Source organism: Marmota monax, unplaced genomic scaffold, assembly GCF_021218885.2.
Source record: "Marmota monax isolate L192 unplaced genomic scaffold, Marmota_monax_Labrador192_F-V1.1 WCK01_AAM20220418_F8-fsc00049, whole genome shotgun sequence".
Taxonomy (NCBI): domain Eukaryota; kingdom Metazoa; phylum Chordata; class Mammalia; order Rodentia; family Sciuridae; genus Marmota; species Marmota monax.
This window is the reverse complement of record NW_026694221.1, coordinates 1,184,874-1,203,136: the sequence shown is the minus strand read 5'-3', so window position 1 is coordinate 1,203,136 and position 18,263 is coordinate 1,184,874.

Below are 18,263 nucleotides of genomic sequence, written 5' to 3'. Positions count from 1 at the left end.
CTATCAAAGGAAAGTTGTGACTCTGTTTTGCCACTAAAGTGGAAGAAAAAAAAATTTCAATTTGTGAGAGTTGAATAAAGTGTGTGTGTGTGTAGTGTGTGTGTGTGTGTTTTACAGTAGTTAATTACATGTTAGATTCTAAAATTATGATGATAATAATGGTAATGTTGGCCAACACAAAGAAAGAGGAGGAAGAATATCAGAGGTAGAAAAGGCAGAAATTGACACCAAATTGGTGCACACCTACAATCCCAGCAATTTGAGAGGCTGAGGAAGAAGGATTGCAAGTTCAAAGCCACTCTCAGCAACTTAGGGAGGCCCTCAGTCACTTAGCGAGACTGTGTTAAACTAAACAATAAGTAGAAAGGGCTGGTATATGGCTTAGTGGTTAAGATACCCTGAGTTCAATCCCCAGTACTAAAAAAACTTGCAGCATTGACAATATTAGACAGATACTTAAGGCTTATAATATCAATTTAGTATCATAGATAAATGTTTACTGTAATTGGTTTAAATTACATTTAATATCTTAAAAGATGTCTAAATGGATCCTCTAAAGTTTTAGAGTTCCAAAAAGCATAAACATAGGCCATCAACCAACATTAAAGAGTCAAGAGGAAACATTATCTAAGTCAAATAATCTTAAAATTCTTATTTTTTCTACTTATTGGTTACTATTGTTATTTCACTGTTTATATCTATAGCATCAAATACAATAAATATTTTATAACCTTAAAAAACATAATTTTGTTATATAGAACAAGATTACTTCTAATAATTCTATGTCTCTTGGGTCTCAGAGTATTCAAACCCAGACTATATTAATACCACAAAAATGAGGAAAAAAGTAGCAAAATCCAAGCATTAATACAAGATGATATCATCTCCATATAAAGAAGAAAATACAAAATGTCTGGTGTTAATATTAATTTTTAAGGAGCCTGACTTAAAAATATACTCACATAAAGTGAAATCAGTATCATCAGAACTTCACGCGAAGGAAGGACTAAACTATACCATGTAATATGAAGAACTTGTCACTCCTAGAGCTTCTGCCTCAAAAAATCACATATGACACAAAAGAAATTCTGATGTAGGAAAATAATAATATTAATGGACAAGTACTACTTTTTCTAAATTCTCATACTTAGTTTATTTTTGTTGTAACAATATGAGTGTGTGTGTGTGTATATATATATATATATATATATATATATATATACACACACACATACATATATATATACATTTATATGTACATACACACACATATAGATATAGATAGTGTAAATAATACACAGGGGCATGAAATATTGAAAATTTCACTTTTAATGATAAAATTGTTTGCAAATATATGTGTACATAACACTTTTGTCAAATGACTTATTAAAAGTTTTCTACTGTGATCAATGAACAATCACATACTAGGATTTTGGAGAACTGACCATTACAAGTAAGAAACAAGAAACTATTACAAAAGTTTCTTTCAGTTTAGGCTTAAGGAAACAAATATATATATATATATATATATATATATATATATATATGTGTGTGTGTGTGTGTGTGTGTGTGTGTGTGTGTGTGTGTGTGTATACAATTTTCTTCCTGTTTACTAGCTATGTCCTGGACATTATTAATTCATAACTGTCCTTTTCCTGCTAATATTTTATCTAGAAAGTGAAATTGCCCAGGGGTGGGAGGGGAGTGGCCAGATTCTGTGCTCCAGTTACATCAAGAAGCAGCTGTGGCAATCAGATTAGTAGACTTCAAGACATTAGTGTGACTAGGACCTGAAGCAACTTCCTGGACCCTGATTGCCATGTTAGCATTGTGGGTTGAATGCATTACTTTTCCAGCCCTATCCCCAAATTTTATAATTATCAACATACCCTGTGTTAAACTATTTTCTGCCCAAAATATCTATGTTCCTTCTTTGTTATGCAATGAGCTGTGACAGATATTTATTTATTTTTTTCATTGTTGGTATGCTTTTTAATCAATCATCTTGTTTTACCCTAAAATATGTGACATAGATGAATTAAATAAGTTTCTAAAATTCATTAATTAAAAAATAGCCTGTTTGTATTCAACATAACCTGATAAATACAAATTATGTAGAGGAAAATCTGTAATTTATTTATTTATTTATTTATTTATTTTTGCACTGGGGATTAAACCCAGGGGTGCTTTACCACTGAGCCACATACCCAGACCCTATTATTGTTATTATTATTATTATTATTATTATTATTATTATTATTATTTTTTGAGGCAGGATCTCTCTAAATTGCTTAGGGTTTCACTAATTAGTTGAAGATGGCTTTGAACTTGTGATTCTCTTGCCTTAGCCTCCTGAACCACTAGTATTACAGGCTTGCCCCATGGCATTTGGCTTTTTATTGTTAATATATGTGCTAATTATGTTTAGTAGGTTTTAATGCCATCATTTTGCTCATATGGAAGTTCACACTCTGAATTGCTAGGTAATTTCTTTCAAAGTCACACAGTAGTAATAGAATCCATGAAATTTAATACAAGGACTCTAATTCCTAAGGCTTCCCTTTTATTCACATTTTGTAATACTGATTTCAGAGAAGGCCCCAGTTAGTAAAAAGGGAAAGATGAGAGTTGGGATGCAATGGTAGGATTAACGTATAGTGACAAAGACCGACTATTGTACATAAAGCTCAAATTCTGGTTTCAATACTTACTGCCTTTGCCATTTGGTACATTAAATATTTTCTTATTTCAGTTTTCATGTTTGAAAAAAAATAATTATTTCAATGGAATTTTTGAAGGGGTTAAATAAAATAGCATATACATATACATAGCTCCAGCATCAGAGAAGGAACTCTTCAAACATGTCAATTCCTCTCTCTCTTTTTTCCTAACACTGAGGATTATGTATTACACCAAGCTGGTATGTAATTTTTTAAAAATATACTACATTTGTATTGATGACCAATCAATGTAAACACAGTTAAAACTATTTCTTCCTAAAAAGTAATTTGGTGTGTTTTTTTAAAAACTTTTTTCTTATAATCACTTTACAAGTGACTGGACATTTATGTTCTCCCCAAATTGATATGTTGAAGTCTTAATTCCCAAGGTGATAATAGTTGGAGGTGGGGACTTTGGGAGGTAGTAAAGTCATGAGGGCAAAACTCTCATAATTGGAATTAGTGTGCTTTTGGAAAACATCCTGAAAGATCCTTTGCTCTGTTCAGCATGTGATAGGAAACAAACACTGAAACTGCTTTTTCTTTAATCTTGGTGTTTGCCAGCATCCATAACTGTGAGTAAATTCTATTTTTTATAAGTTACCCTGTCTATGGTATTTTATCATGGCAACTCAAATGGAGATACACTTCAATACTTTTTAGCTTAACAAAACAATGTCGCACATTTGAATGTCACATGATTATAGAATGTGTTTATTGCCAAATAATGAATAGTGGTCAAGAGACTATGATAAAAGCCATTTTTAATTCATCAAACTAAAACAAGTTAACAACTTAATGAAAAAATAAAAGATTAATTGTATTGATTTTATTGCAGATGAGTTAATACGGCCAATTCATAGTATTAGATGTGTTATCAATAAGCACCACTCTTTTTAAGCTTTAATAATGAATGATCACAAATGCTGAAATTAATGATATGTAAAACACTTATATTTTAAAAAGAAAATATTAAGGATATAATTCCCCCCCTCCAAAATTAAAAAAAAAATACCTATGGTAGACTGGAAGGGAGGTAGGAAGAGAAATTTCAGGTCAGATCTATTTAAATTATAAACTAGACTTTCTTTCTCATTCTCCACCAGAACACAACTGGGGTACTGAAATCAGTTTTATCTTTCTGTATACAGACCTTCTTAATAAACTTTATCCAAAGACACTTCAATTTTGGGCTGTAATATTCTTCAGTGGACAATATCTAAGAATTCTAGCTTTGGATCAAAGAAACTTGAATTTTATTTTAGATTTTAGCACTAAGTAGTTAAACTATGATTCTCAAATTCTTCTCTGCATATGAGGATAATAATTACCTTCAACTATATCACATTGATTAAATGAAGAAACCTATAAACATCACTTATAATTATCTAATATAATTATAATGATTAAAAATAGTAAGAAGATTAAAATGCTATTTTCTTTTTCCTTTTTTTTCTACTTCTTTTCTGGATCAGGATTCACTATAGTTTATAAAGAAGGAGTTGCTTTTAGTTTTTCGATGGCATTATTAAAGGACAATAGTAGTTATGGGGACATTATTGAGGATTTGCTTGACTGAAATCACAATGCCTTCTGCCCAGAGAGTGCAATCGAATAAAATTTCCTCTGATGATGTGCTTTGAAACTTGAGTATGGTGAGTTTTTTAAATAATAAATAAAAAAAGAATTATAATACCCAATCTAACCAATTACAATAATACAAAATATAATACAATTTTGTTTTTCCCAATCATAATGCTAAATATGTACTTTACTTTGCAAATTCACTTGTTCCCACATACTTATTTCCTGTCAATAATACCCTACATTCAAATAAGATTCATTTGATATTCACATTTGCTGGTAAAATTATTTTGTTTCTATTGCTCTTAAATGCAATGTGATCTTTAAAAATATTTTCATTTTTCACATGACAAAAATTAATGTAAAGGCACTTATGGAAATTCTTACCTTTTAGTCTTGCCAAACTTCTCCTATGCTAGTTAATGATAAAGTTGAAGTCTTAATTTTCTAATGACATGACATCTCTAAAACACTGGTGAGCTAGATATAGGCCCTAATAAGTGTTAATTGTAATTGATAAACATGAATAAATCCACAATTGCTTGTTTATTTTATCAGTCTTGGTATCACTGAAATGGAAGAGCTAAGAAAGGCAGGAGACGGAGTAAAAGAAAGACAAAATAAATGAAAAATTAAAGAGGGAAAATGGATATGAACAGTCAACTCCCTGTTCACCAAGGTAAAAGAAGACAGTTTCCAGTACCCAATTCACCAGTTACTTCACTGGAGATTCTGGAGCAAGACAGATTATTCAGTAGAATTCTTTCCTTTCCCATCTTTCCAGGTCTATTTCTCAGAAAAGAGGCAGCATGTTTCTTTGTATTGAGCCCCTGAGTGGAGAGACCTGAGGCTGGACTTCCTCTCTATGAGTTGCAGTACTTTTACTTTAGAAAATAACATTGCTGTACATGGACAATTTCTCAACTGTTGCTTGGTTAATATGCAGCACTGATCCATGCACTGGGAAATAATTGCCATTACACAACAGTATCCCCCAGTTATTGTGACATCACCAAATGTCCCCTCCCCACATTTCCAGCATCTCCCCTATTAAAATTTGTAGTTTTTTTACTTAGGTTGTTTTAGTACATATAAAATGAAAATGATGATAACAGAATATATACAGTACCATCTGTTTTTGCTCAATTAAATACTATTTACTGACAATAGTGGCAATATTTTTTTAATCCATGTGTAAAACATATCATCCAACTTAGTTTATTAATGATAATCTAAGAATTCTAAATCCATTGGCTTTTTTTCTGAGTCCTTTTGTCAATTACTTGACAAGAAAGCTTAAAAATGCATTTCTAGAGGACAATTTTAATCATTAGAATTAACATTTCCATTAACATGCATAGTAACCATTTTACAAAAATAAGTTTTGAATAAAATTTATAGCTTATTATAATTCAAAACCTATACTTACATGATGACATAATGTATATACATGCTGGTATCAGCTTAAGATGAAGGACTATTTTATAGTCCTTTCTTTAGTAGTTATTGTTTGATCCTAAATAAGTCACACAGCCTTCCTAGACCTCATTGTATGCATCTGTACATTTAGTTCACACAGACTATATTTTATACAATTTAACAGACCTAGAAAACAGAACATTTAATTTGAAATGTTATATACTTACCCACTTGATTCTTTTCCACATGGGTAAATAAATAGTATAGAATTCTAATATGTAATACTAAGGAAGTATTTCAGGTTACAAAAATGCAAGAATACACAAATGCTGCAATGATCAAATGTTTTCCATGGTTGAGACCACATGCATGAGATAAGTCCTATTCAGTATTTTAATAAAATATATTTAACTATATTTAATTAGGTCATTTAACATACTTTTTTCAAAATTCACATAATAAAAGAGGCTACTAAACTCTCTAAATAAGAGTAAAACAAATAGGTAAAATCTCCCTCTGACAGACAGATGTCTTGAATTCATACAAACTGTCCACAGAGTCTTCTGCTCTGTGACAGTGATATACAAATTGTAATTAATAAATAATCCTTAAGAGGAAAATGTAATGAATGCAGATGCATTTGTTTGATCAATCCAAATGAAGGGGCAGTTGATTATTGTGTCAAGAAAAGGCAAGCAAGTAAAATAATTGCAATTACCAAGTGGAATCTCTATAATGATCTATAAAATTTCTTGTCTACTTAAACAGAGTAAACAAAGTAAATGCTTAATTTCTATAATATAAACTTTTTTTCCCAAATGAATTCTAGGGAAAGTAAAATTCTGTAAAATTGAAACATGTCGCTGACTTAAGAGTTAATGAAGAGGAATTAATATTCAAATGGCTAAATTGTCTCCACAGCACTTGAATATCATGAAAGAAAAGGACATTTTATTGATCTGGGAAATGGCATCAGGTTATGCTTATTGTATAAAATAAAGACTATTGATTTTGTTAAGCAGAAAAATGGCACTTTTAAAAGCCCATTTCATATCAACTGAAACTGAATGGTACTTTCTTCCAGTCTAGAAGTTTTCAAAATCATTTTTAATAGAGGAAAAGTCTAATTTGTCAGGGTTATCTTTTATACCAACAGAATGAGAGTTCATTGCTCTAATAAAGGTTTTTCTCTAATATCTAAATTGAAATTGCAATCTATTCAACTAAGTTAAAACTATAGGCAAAGTTATTTCTGCCTTAAAAGGACTTCAGACTAAAGATTTTTTTTTTCAGCTTGCTCTTAAGGAGTCTGAGGTCAGAAGATTTTTAAGGAAATATCACTTGGCTTAAAAGTTGATGATGATGCTTGAACAGAAAGCCACTAAACCTTACAAGCCTAAAGTGCTATGTGTTTTGAAGAAACTACAGCAATCTACCATTGAATCTCTGTTTACTAATGATTTATAGTATGCTGATGGATTTAATGAAATTTGTTACCACTGCCATACAACAATCATGAATAATTTTTGTGTACTTTTACAAACTATCAAATGTTGTTTTAGTTAGCTTTGCATTGCTGTGACAAGAAGACCTGACAAGAACAGTTTTTGAGGGAGTGGTTTTGGAGGTTGAGGCCATGGTCAGTCAGCTCCATAACTCTTTTCCTGAAATGAAACAGAAACATCATGGCAGAAAGTCATGGTGCAGGAAAGCAACCAAGAACCAGAGGAAGAGTTCCTCTCACCAGGAAGAAAATATAAACCCCAAAGGCATACCCCCAGTGAGCTACTCTTCCCATCCACACCCTATTAGCCTACTGCCTAGTAAAACCACATCAGTGGATTAAGACACTGATTAGGTTACAGCTTTCATAGTGTAATCCTTTTACCTCTGAACATTCTTGCATGGTCTAACACAAACTTTCAGGGATATCTTGTATCTAAGCCATAACAAATATGGAAGTGTTCCACCTGGTTTACTAGAAGATAAATATTTCTTATTTGATTTATTTTCATTTTATAATTCAAAAAAATCATTATGAAGTAAGTTTTTGTAAACAGACTGCAATTTCAATTTTACTCAATTAAGCAGATGTGTGGGTACCTCTGAGACAGGTCTCAAATTCTACCATGGCACACAACCAGATTACATCTTCCAGACTCATTGGTGGTTAAGTACAACTATGTGACTAAGATCTACTCTTTTGAATGTGAGAATTGAGACATGAAGATTCCAGATCTCTCACCAGTAACTTTCCTATGTATTTTCTCATGCCAGCTGGCTACTGTGGAGAAGAACAAAGTTAATATTAAAGCCAAATGTCGAAGATGGCATAACCTCTGCCTTCCTGATTGACAACATGAAGGAGAATTTTTCTCTCTCGATAACTTTTTTGCTCACTCATAACTATGAGACATGTAAGAAATAAATTTCCTTCTATTAGAGCTATTACCTATATTGTAACTATTCTTTATGAGGATAGCTAGTATTATTTTGACAAATAGAAAAGTTGGCAATTTAAATAAATATTTCTGCAAAAACAATCCTAAACTAAATGTATGTGGACTTAGGTAGTCTTGAAAGGCCAATGGTAGATAACAGTGAATACTGTTCCCTTGTGTAACAATTGATAAAACTGTTGCTATGATTCTGTACTTAGACTCCAACCAAAGACTTGAGAAACTGAAAAACAAATTTACTACAGTAGCAGGATACAAATTCAATTTATAAAAATAAGCAGTTAATCAATACATTAATAATTAACACATTGAAAAAGAAATCAAGACAGTTGTTCACAAAAGCCTCAAAAATAATAAAATGCTTAGAAATAAACTTAACTGAGGAGGTGAAAGACATCTACAGTGAAAATTATAAAACACTGAACAAAAAAATTGAAGAAGGTACTAGAAAATAGAAACAATTTCTATGTTAATTGATTGTGGAAATGAATATTGTTTAAATGGTGGTACAACAAAAGCAATATACAAATTCAATGCAATTCCCATCAAAAATTAATGCCAACCTATTACAGAACAAAACCAACAATGAAACACCCTGAAATCTACATGGAACACAAAGACCCTAGATAGCCAAAGCAATTCTGAGCAAAAGAACAATGCTAGATGAATCACAATACCTCATTTAAGATGAACTACAGAGCCACAGTAACAAAAATAGCATGGTATTTTTATAAAAACAGAAACAGATCAATATAATAAAATAGGAGGTTCAGAATTAAACACACACACCTACTGTCCTCTGATTTTGGTCAAAAAATATATATTGGAGAAAAAAGGAGCTTCCAACAAATATTGCTTGGAAAACTGGATATCCACACGCTTAAACTAGAACACTATATTTACCCTGTACAAAATTCAACTCAAAATTGATCATACACCTTAATATAAATATCTGAAACTTTGAAATTAATAGAGGAAAACATAGGGGAAACACTTTACATATTAACAGAGGCAACAATTTCCTAGATAGGGCTTTAATAGCTCAGGACACAAAAGCAAGAATTGACAAATGGAACTACTTCAAATTAAAAACCATCCATGCCACAAGGAAATGATCAACAGAGTGAAGAGACAGACAGCCTACACAATGGGGGAATACTTTACCCGCTATGCATCTGGCAGAGGATTAATACCTAGAACATACAAAGAACTCAAAATAGTTAACAAATAATAAATAGTCCAGTCAATAAATGGGCAAATGATCTGAACAGACACTACCCAAAAGTAAGACAAATGGCAAAGAAATATAGGAAGAAATGCTAAACATACTTAGCCATCAGGAAAATGCAAATCAAAGCTGCATTTGACTACACCCTGAATAGAATGGCTATTATTTAAAAAACAAAAATGTTAGCAAACATGAGGATAAAAGGAACCCTTACCCACTGTTGGTGGGAATGTAAATAAGTACAGCCATTTTGGAAAACAATATTGAGTTTTCTTAAAAAACAAAAATTAACTACAAAGTGATCAGTGATCCAGCAATAGTTTTCTGAAGGAAATGAGGCTAGCATACAGAAGAGCTACTTGCATATCTATGTTTATTGCAGCACTATTCATAATAACCAAGATATGAAGTCAGCATGGATGCCTCAAAGAACAGATGAAAACATATGCTCAATGGAATATTAGACATCCATAATAAAAAATGAAATAACATCCCTTGTGGGAAAATGAGTGGAACTGGATGACATTATGCTAAGCAAAATAATCCAGGCAGAGAAAGACAACTGGTACATAGTTTCTTTCATATGTAGAAATTTTAAAAATGATAAATAAGTAAACTAAAATAAAGAATGACGACCTGAAAATAAAAGAGGGACTCTATTATAGGGAAAAGAGACTAAGGAGAGCTGAAAAAGAGGCGAGGGCAAGAAAGAGTAGAACAAAGGGTGGGTTTGATCAAGCTTGATATATGCATGTAAGGAAAAAGTTATTAAGAAAACTCAATATTGTTTTTCATAATGACTGTACTTATTTACATTTCCACCAACAGTGGGTAAGGGTTCCTTTTATCCAATATTTATATAATTAATTTGCATTAATAGTTATGATTAAAAAGCTATTGCTAGCAACAACTGCAAAGTAAGAAAAATACCAAGACTATAGTTCTAGAAGAAACAGTTGGAAAGTGTCAAGAAAAACCTAGGAACAGACTCACCATATGATCCAGCTATCCCACTCCTCAGTAAACATCCAAAAGATCTAAAATCAGCACACTAGAAACATACAGGCACATAAATGATTATAGCAGCACAATTTATAATAGTCAAGCTATGGAACCAACATAGGTGCCCTTCAACAGATGAATGGATAAAGAAAATATGGTATATATTCACAATAGAGTATTACTCAGCCACAAAAAGAATGAAATTATAGCCTTTGCTGATAAATTGATGGAACTGGAGATTATTATGCGATGTTAAATAAGCCACACTCAGAAAGTCAAAGGTCAAATGTTTCCCCTGATATGTAGGAGCTAGTCCCAAATAAGGGAGAGAAGCAAGAGATTGAGGCAGGGGAAGGGGAGATTCCATCAAAATAGAAGAAAGACCAGTGTACCAGATGAAGGGTACTGAAGGGGGAGAGAAGGGACAGAATAAGGGGAATGAATGTAACCTAACTTTTCTATTCATATATGTGACTATACCACATACACGAATGTATTCACCACAGTGAATTTCACCATCAGGTATATCCACTGTATCAGGTAAGTGTCAGATAAGACACTAATTAAAAAAAGGAATAAATATTAATAGCAGAAAGAGCAGCAGAATAGAGGAAAAGAAACGGGGAGGAGGGGAGGGGATTAGAGCAAATTACACTCCATATCTTTATAATCATATCAAAATAAATCCTAATGTTAGGTATAACTAAAAGGCACCAATAAAAAAAAGAAAAAAGAAAGGAAGGAAGGAAGGAAGGAAGGAAGGAAGGAAGGAAGGAAGGATGGAAGGAAGGAAACACTTCTTTTACATTAGAGAGAAAATGAAGGTACTGAGTATCATTTTTGTCTATTGCATTTAGCAACATATTGTAAGAAGAGATAATTCACAATGAAATTCTCTCGATTTCAAACAAAAATGAAAGGAAATCAATACCTTTCACAAAATTGAAAGCTCCCATTGTGATGAGAGCTAGCAGTTTCTGGACCCCAAATACTAATATAAGTCTTCAAAAGTTTTGGAGCAATGAATCTCATAGAGACATGTTAGATAATAAATAAATATCTAGTTCTTGAGCAAAGATAGGTGCTCAGCGGAAAAAAAAATGGTACCTTCCCATTAACACCTACTTTTATCCATGGTTCAAGGGAATGAGATGAGATAATGAAACAAATTAAAGAATGAGGTCAAGTAAAAGACTTACCCAATGCCTTCACTGGTCCTTGAAATGTTTGTAAATAGATCAAATAAATTCTAAGTATTGGAGTAAGTTTTATATCCTTGACTGTCCTGAAAAAATCTGTAAAAGAAATCTTAGCTCTCCAGCATGTATCCAGAAAAGAACAGATTTCATGCAAGAAGCGTAATCCTGGAGGAGAACATTACCTCTCTGATTACTGCAGATGTGGTCATCAAAGGTAGTGAATGACTAGAAGCCTCCAAAGATAAAAGTAGGAGGCAACTCTGAAATGCTGGTAGGAGAGTTTATTACAGTGGGAGAATCTAGCTATGAAAAAGGATTTTCTTTGGGAAAGAGCAGAGGGTCTATACAATGCCTGCAGTAAGATTCTGTTCTGATGGTGGATTAGAACTAGCTTTGTCTGATATTCTTTCCTAAATCTAAAATGTGCGTTTTAGTGTGTGAATACTTTTATGCACTGGTTTCTCTATTGTATGCTGGAATAGAATTAGAGGAGGACATCTTGTATTCTAATTTGTAGGTCTATACAACATGAGAAATTATGGATATTTGGATTCTGAGCTTCAAGTAGTCAGAGATGCTAATGTTTGAATATGTCCACTCAAAAACATGAACTGGAAATCTAATTTCCAGTGCGACAGTGTTCAGGAGTGGGACACTTAAATGTTAAGTGGGCCATGAAGTTTCTACATTCATACATGGAATAATGGGTTCATTATCACAGGAAAGGGCTGATTATCAGAAGGTTATGTTCAGCTCCCCCCATCACCACCTTTCTTTCTTAATGTAGCAAGAGTGCCCTCACCATAGGCTAGCATTTTCATCTTGGCCTCCAGAACCTAGAGGAATAAATTTCATTTTTTTATAAAAATATAAAAACGGTGTTCACATGTATTATTTTAAATATGCATTACCCAATCTGTGGTATTCATTTAGAGCAGCACAAAACAGACTAAGACCCTGGGCAAATAACTAAATTGATTTCCAAAGAAACTGACTGCCTTTCTTTGTGTAAGGAATTGGTCACAAAGGGTTAGTTGGTAACCACAGAAATAGCCTGTGACAGAGAATGTTTGTTTTCACCAAAATTGTCATTATTCTCTTCAACTGGGTACCAGCTACACAATACTTGGAAGCCATACTTGTAGTTAAGTATTGACATGAGAGTGACTTCTTCCTTCAAGAACAGAAATGAAATTTATGTGCACTGCTTCTGGGCCTGGCTCCCATACATTCTTCAATAGTTGATTTTTTCTCTGGTAGCCTGGTATTAGATGAATATTGTGATCTAGAAGTCATAATTAGAAATGTCAGAGCATCTCTTTCCATGTATTTCTGCATAATTTTGTGGAAGAGTCTTTCTTATGACCTCTACATCTGCCCAGAATATTACATGTGCAAGAGGATTGTCTACTGTATTTAAGCAGTAAAGATTTATGGACCAGAATTTTTAATAATTTAACATTAGTTGAATGTCTGTGTACCTTGGATTTCCCTGTACTGAGAAATAATACAAAATAAGAAAAATATTTTTAAAGATAATGGGACTCCAGATATAAAGACAATGCTTCAGAAATCATAAGAAAAAAACTGATGAAAGTATTGAAATAGCTGAAGAAGGTCAGACACTTTTTCACTGATATAGTTCTATAATTCAGAATTTGGGTGAAATGTTGGGGAACAGGGGAAATGTGATGTGTGATAAGTTTCACACTTCAACTTCCTTTAGATTCTGATTTCTAGGTTTACCTATGTGTTATATTGAGCAGATTTTCTGCCCAGTTTTTAAAATTAAAATATATTTTTCAATTACTTTATTACTTTTAATTTAAATGATAATATAATACCTTTGCATTTTGGGAGAAATGTTTCCTTGAAATCATTTTTATTGCTTTCATGGAAAATTACAAATATTATTAATTGCTAAAATACATTTCTTCTTGTAGCTCATTTCAAATAAGCGAGTTGCATTATATATTTTATGCTAGCTAAGTGATTTATGTTCTCCTGAACTTCCATGACATTTTGGAATTTTCTATAGCACTCTGCTTTTTACCACATTATAGGAACTTTGTAGATCTTTTTATTAATTAAAAGAAAGAAAAGTTTTTGAATATTTTCATTCTTTGCTTATCCTTTTGTCTTATATGTTCAAGTCTTTATTACATATCACAATTAAAGGGTTTTTTAAATCAAATAATACATGTTAATGAGCACATTAATTATATTACAAGGACTGTTTTGGGTCCTACACTGTCCTAGAATATGATTTGAGTAAAACAAATTCTAGAAGAATATGGCAGTACAAGTCACAAAATATAACCTCTTGAAAAAGCAGAATGACTGACCAGTTTTTTTACTTTTTTATTAAAGTTTGCATGTCTGTGACTCTTCCTGGTTCTAGTATCTCAGGCTTGTTGGCAATTATCTCCCTATAGTCCAGCCTGAATTCTCATCTGACCAAACATAATATGTAAAATGGAAGTTTAATTTACTAATGATCATGATCACTGAAACTGTTTAATATAATACATGCTGTGTTAAAGATGAACAAAATAATTTAGTACATTTATTTTTTCTACTTTCAGCAAATCTGATATTAGCTTGATTTTAGATAGCATAAGAATAGTTCTCAAAGAATTACATAGCTTTTAAAAAGACAGACAACAAAAAAAGTTTTTCAAGAAAAAAAAGTTCTGAAAATGAACAAAATAAATGCAAATAACTTGTATTCTTTCATAGAGAAGTCACTTAGAGTAAGATAAAATAGAATATGCAAAATAAAATTAATTTCTTCAGAGGAATTCAGAGGAATGAGGCTATTGAAAAAAAATCTATCTCTAATATCTTATAGGGGCTGGGTTATAGTTCAGTTGGTAGAGTGTTTACCTAGCAAAAACAACAATAAAAAAATCTTATAGTATTATGGAGCATCACAAACATAATGTATGTCTATAATTAATCTAATATATAATATATATTAATATTTACATATAATACATACAGTTTATGTGAGCTAAATATACATTCCAGAGTAATGCTTTTCAGACTGTCAATAAAAACTAGAGCATGTAGTCATTACGGTTCTCAGAGAAATCCAATAAACATTTGATTTTTTTATATATCAACATTTAACAAGGATAAGTTTAAAAAAAGAATATATATATTCTTTAAAAAAGAATATGCATATATATATATATATATATATATATATATATATATATATATATATAGTATAATCCCTTTCTGAAATGAAAAAAAGAATGGCATATTAAATGGGTCTCTTTAAAAGAAAACTGGTGAGGGAAGCAGATAAAGAAAGGGAGGCAGGAGAGGAAACCTAGGGTTATGAAGGGGCATTCATCACTTTGGCATCAATGTTAGTAGATGAAAGCAGTTGATACCTTTCTAGGTTGCAGGAGAAAGAACATATTGTGCAATTATGTCCTGTGCTGAATATATTGTTGGCATTCAACCAATTAATAATAACAAGAATGAAAACAACTCTGTCTGCGATAAGAATAAAGCTTCCAATATTAGTCACAGTCTGCTTAGCTTTAGTTTGGCTTAGATAAATGTAGTAAAGACAAGAAAAACATCCCACTCCACACTTTTTGGCTAATTTAATATCTTTGCTAAGTGCTTAGGTAGTACAGTGACAGACACAAAGAAAAATGCATAGATTGATTGCACTGATAGATAAATAGAGTCCATTTTAGCACAAAGAAAAACCCTTATAATTAGATGTGAATACCTGGTTTCTTGCCATCAATCACATATGTAAGTTTAGGAAAGTATTTTTGTAATGAATTAGAAATGAGTAATATTTCATAATACAATGTATTATACCCATCCTGCCATAAATGGCTCAGTCTATACTGACAATCTTAAGATTCAGAAATGGCTGAACTTTTTACAGAGATCTTTCCACATACATCTGTGCCAAAATGTTTTTAACAACTTAGCATTTTAAAACACTGGAGTCATCCAAATTTTACTAATGTGTTATAAAGTTTTTCTTAAACAGCTATGGAAGTCCTATAAAATTTCTTAGCAATATAGATCAGATAAGAAGTATTTAGTCAATTAATTGAGGAGGCACTCATCACACCCAAATGTTTTGTGGCTCTGTTTTAACTAAATAATACCATAAGTTAATAAGTTAAAATGGCCATGTATGTATTTTAAGTAAACTTTTGTTTAGTGAATTAAAAAAATAAAACATCAGTTTTCTGACCATAAATTGAACCAAAATAGCATCAGTATAATTGTACAATGCCCTACAATAAAAACAAACACAATACAAAAAGAGATGAAAGAAGGACAGAGAAGACATTAAGAATTATATTGAGATGTTTGATTTATTCTACCCAGATTTGATCAGCATGAGGAAGATTGATCAGATGCACAAAGCAAACCAAAAAGCCCAATGATGCTTGGAATACAAATGGAACAAGCCAATAGACTAAGCAAGTTCAAACTTTTATTATTATTCTGGAGTAGGGAGGGAATAACATTAACAATATGAAAGAAAAATAATTGTCTTTGTACATATTTAACATTTAAGAACAGTATTGTCTGTCTTCTTTAGCTCAGGCTGTATCCTTTCAAGTTTCCCCAATGAAATAAGGGAAAGTAAACAATCTTATCATAAAGGTATGCGTCTATTGGTCAAATATCCTTACCTTATATCCCAAAGTAAAAGAAGCTAAATGTCTATGATGTTTAAATACATAAAAAATACAGCAGATGATCACTAAGAAATTTTAATTGATATAAATAAGACAATTCCTTATTTCATTGTCTCTTATGCTTCTGAATATCATCAAGGCAATTATTGGAACCCTACTTCTGATTATTTCTTTAACCTATGTTTTGACATGTAAAATTATTTGCTTTATCATGTAAAATATGATATTGTGAAATACCTATGCATTGTGGAAGAGTTAATTGTAGCTGTGTAGTATCTTACTTAATTTTTGTGGAAATAACACTTCTATTTTCCTCGCATTTTTCAAGAACACAATATATTTCATTAGTTATAATTATGATGCTGTATAATAGATCTCAAACTTTATCTTCTTGGCTAACCTCTAATTTCATAGTCTGACCAGCAACTCCCCCATTCAAGTCCTAGTTTTAATATGTTGCCTTCTTAGAATAAATAAGGGCAATTGGGATATTGTAATTCAATTTTATGAAGATTTATAGTAACACCTAAGATGTTATTTTTAAAGACTCTTTTATAAATTTCTCTTCACTTTTAGAAAATAACTACTATGACAATAAGATAACTAACCTAGAGCACGAAATTATTAATGGATCTGAATTGCTTTATATATTTCACTCCTTGCCTCAGGTAAACCTGTCTTTAGCAATAAAAATGAATAAAATACATTTGGACAATTAGAAAAATAATGAAAGCATTCAAGAATGACATTTGACAAAGGCAGATAAGGGAATATTGCTTGAAAAAATGAGCATGTATAGATCAGTTGCCCCTGTTGTGATATATCATAGATTATTAAGAAAATTGTGCACCAGTATACTGAATCACTTACAATTAGTTTGGGGGCAAAAGGAAAGGAGACTTTACCAAATTAATGATGACAATTAAAGATATTGGTTCAGTGGAAGAAGTTTATAAATAATAAATGAGGCAAAACATAAAAAGATTAGAAAATCGCTTTACAGATATGATGTACATATAAACCTAGCAAGAAAGTAATTACAGAAAGAGTTCTATTGGAAGAAAAACAAGCTGTTACCGAACAAGAAAAAGAAAAATTCCATAACTTCCATAACGTGAAATAAGCCATAAAGAGGATATGAAAACAGCATTTCATGGAGTCATGAAAGAATTCTATGTATGATGGCATAATTTGGCGTGAACATACTTTATATACAGAGTTACGAAAAATTGTGCTGTGAATGGATAATTATGAATGTAATGTATTGTCATGTATGTAAGAAATAAAAAAAAAGAAAGTAGATATGATTTTGGAATCACACAGAGATGAGTTTGAAATCCCAACCTTTTTATTTACTAGTTTTGGTAAATGGGTACATTGCTTAAGTTATTTGATCTTCAGTTCCTCCTCCCCTAGAAAGACATCAAGTTCGGTTGTAGGTGTTGGTATTATATAATGTTAAAAAGGCTTATCTCAATAATGTATTAACAAGGAAAATCTGATGTCTGGAATCATTTGGAAACTAGATCCAGTTGTACTATTCACACATTCTTGAGATCTTTCCTCTGCTATAATTTTTCCCCTGGGTTCCTCAAAAGCATAGGTACTAAATATACCAGCTTATAAGAAATAACACACATTTAAAAGAAAATGTAGAAGAAAACCCAATAATTATGTTAGTTATCAAAGTTAATTAATTAAAATTATTATAACCATTTAAGTGTTACATAAAATTATGAAACTTAAAGGATAAAATTTTTAAAAACTAAATAGAAGTTATTTTATATAAAATGTAAAAATAACCCCTTCAAAATATTTTTTTCAATTTTGTGTTATTTAGGTTCAGACCTTAAAAATCATTTTACAACAAATTTAATTTTTATTTTCAATTATCTTTCTTGATATTGAAAGAAAACACTTCCAATCAAATGGATAACATGATTTTCCTGTGATCTTTTCTATGA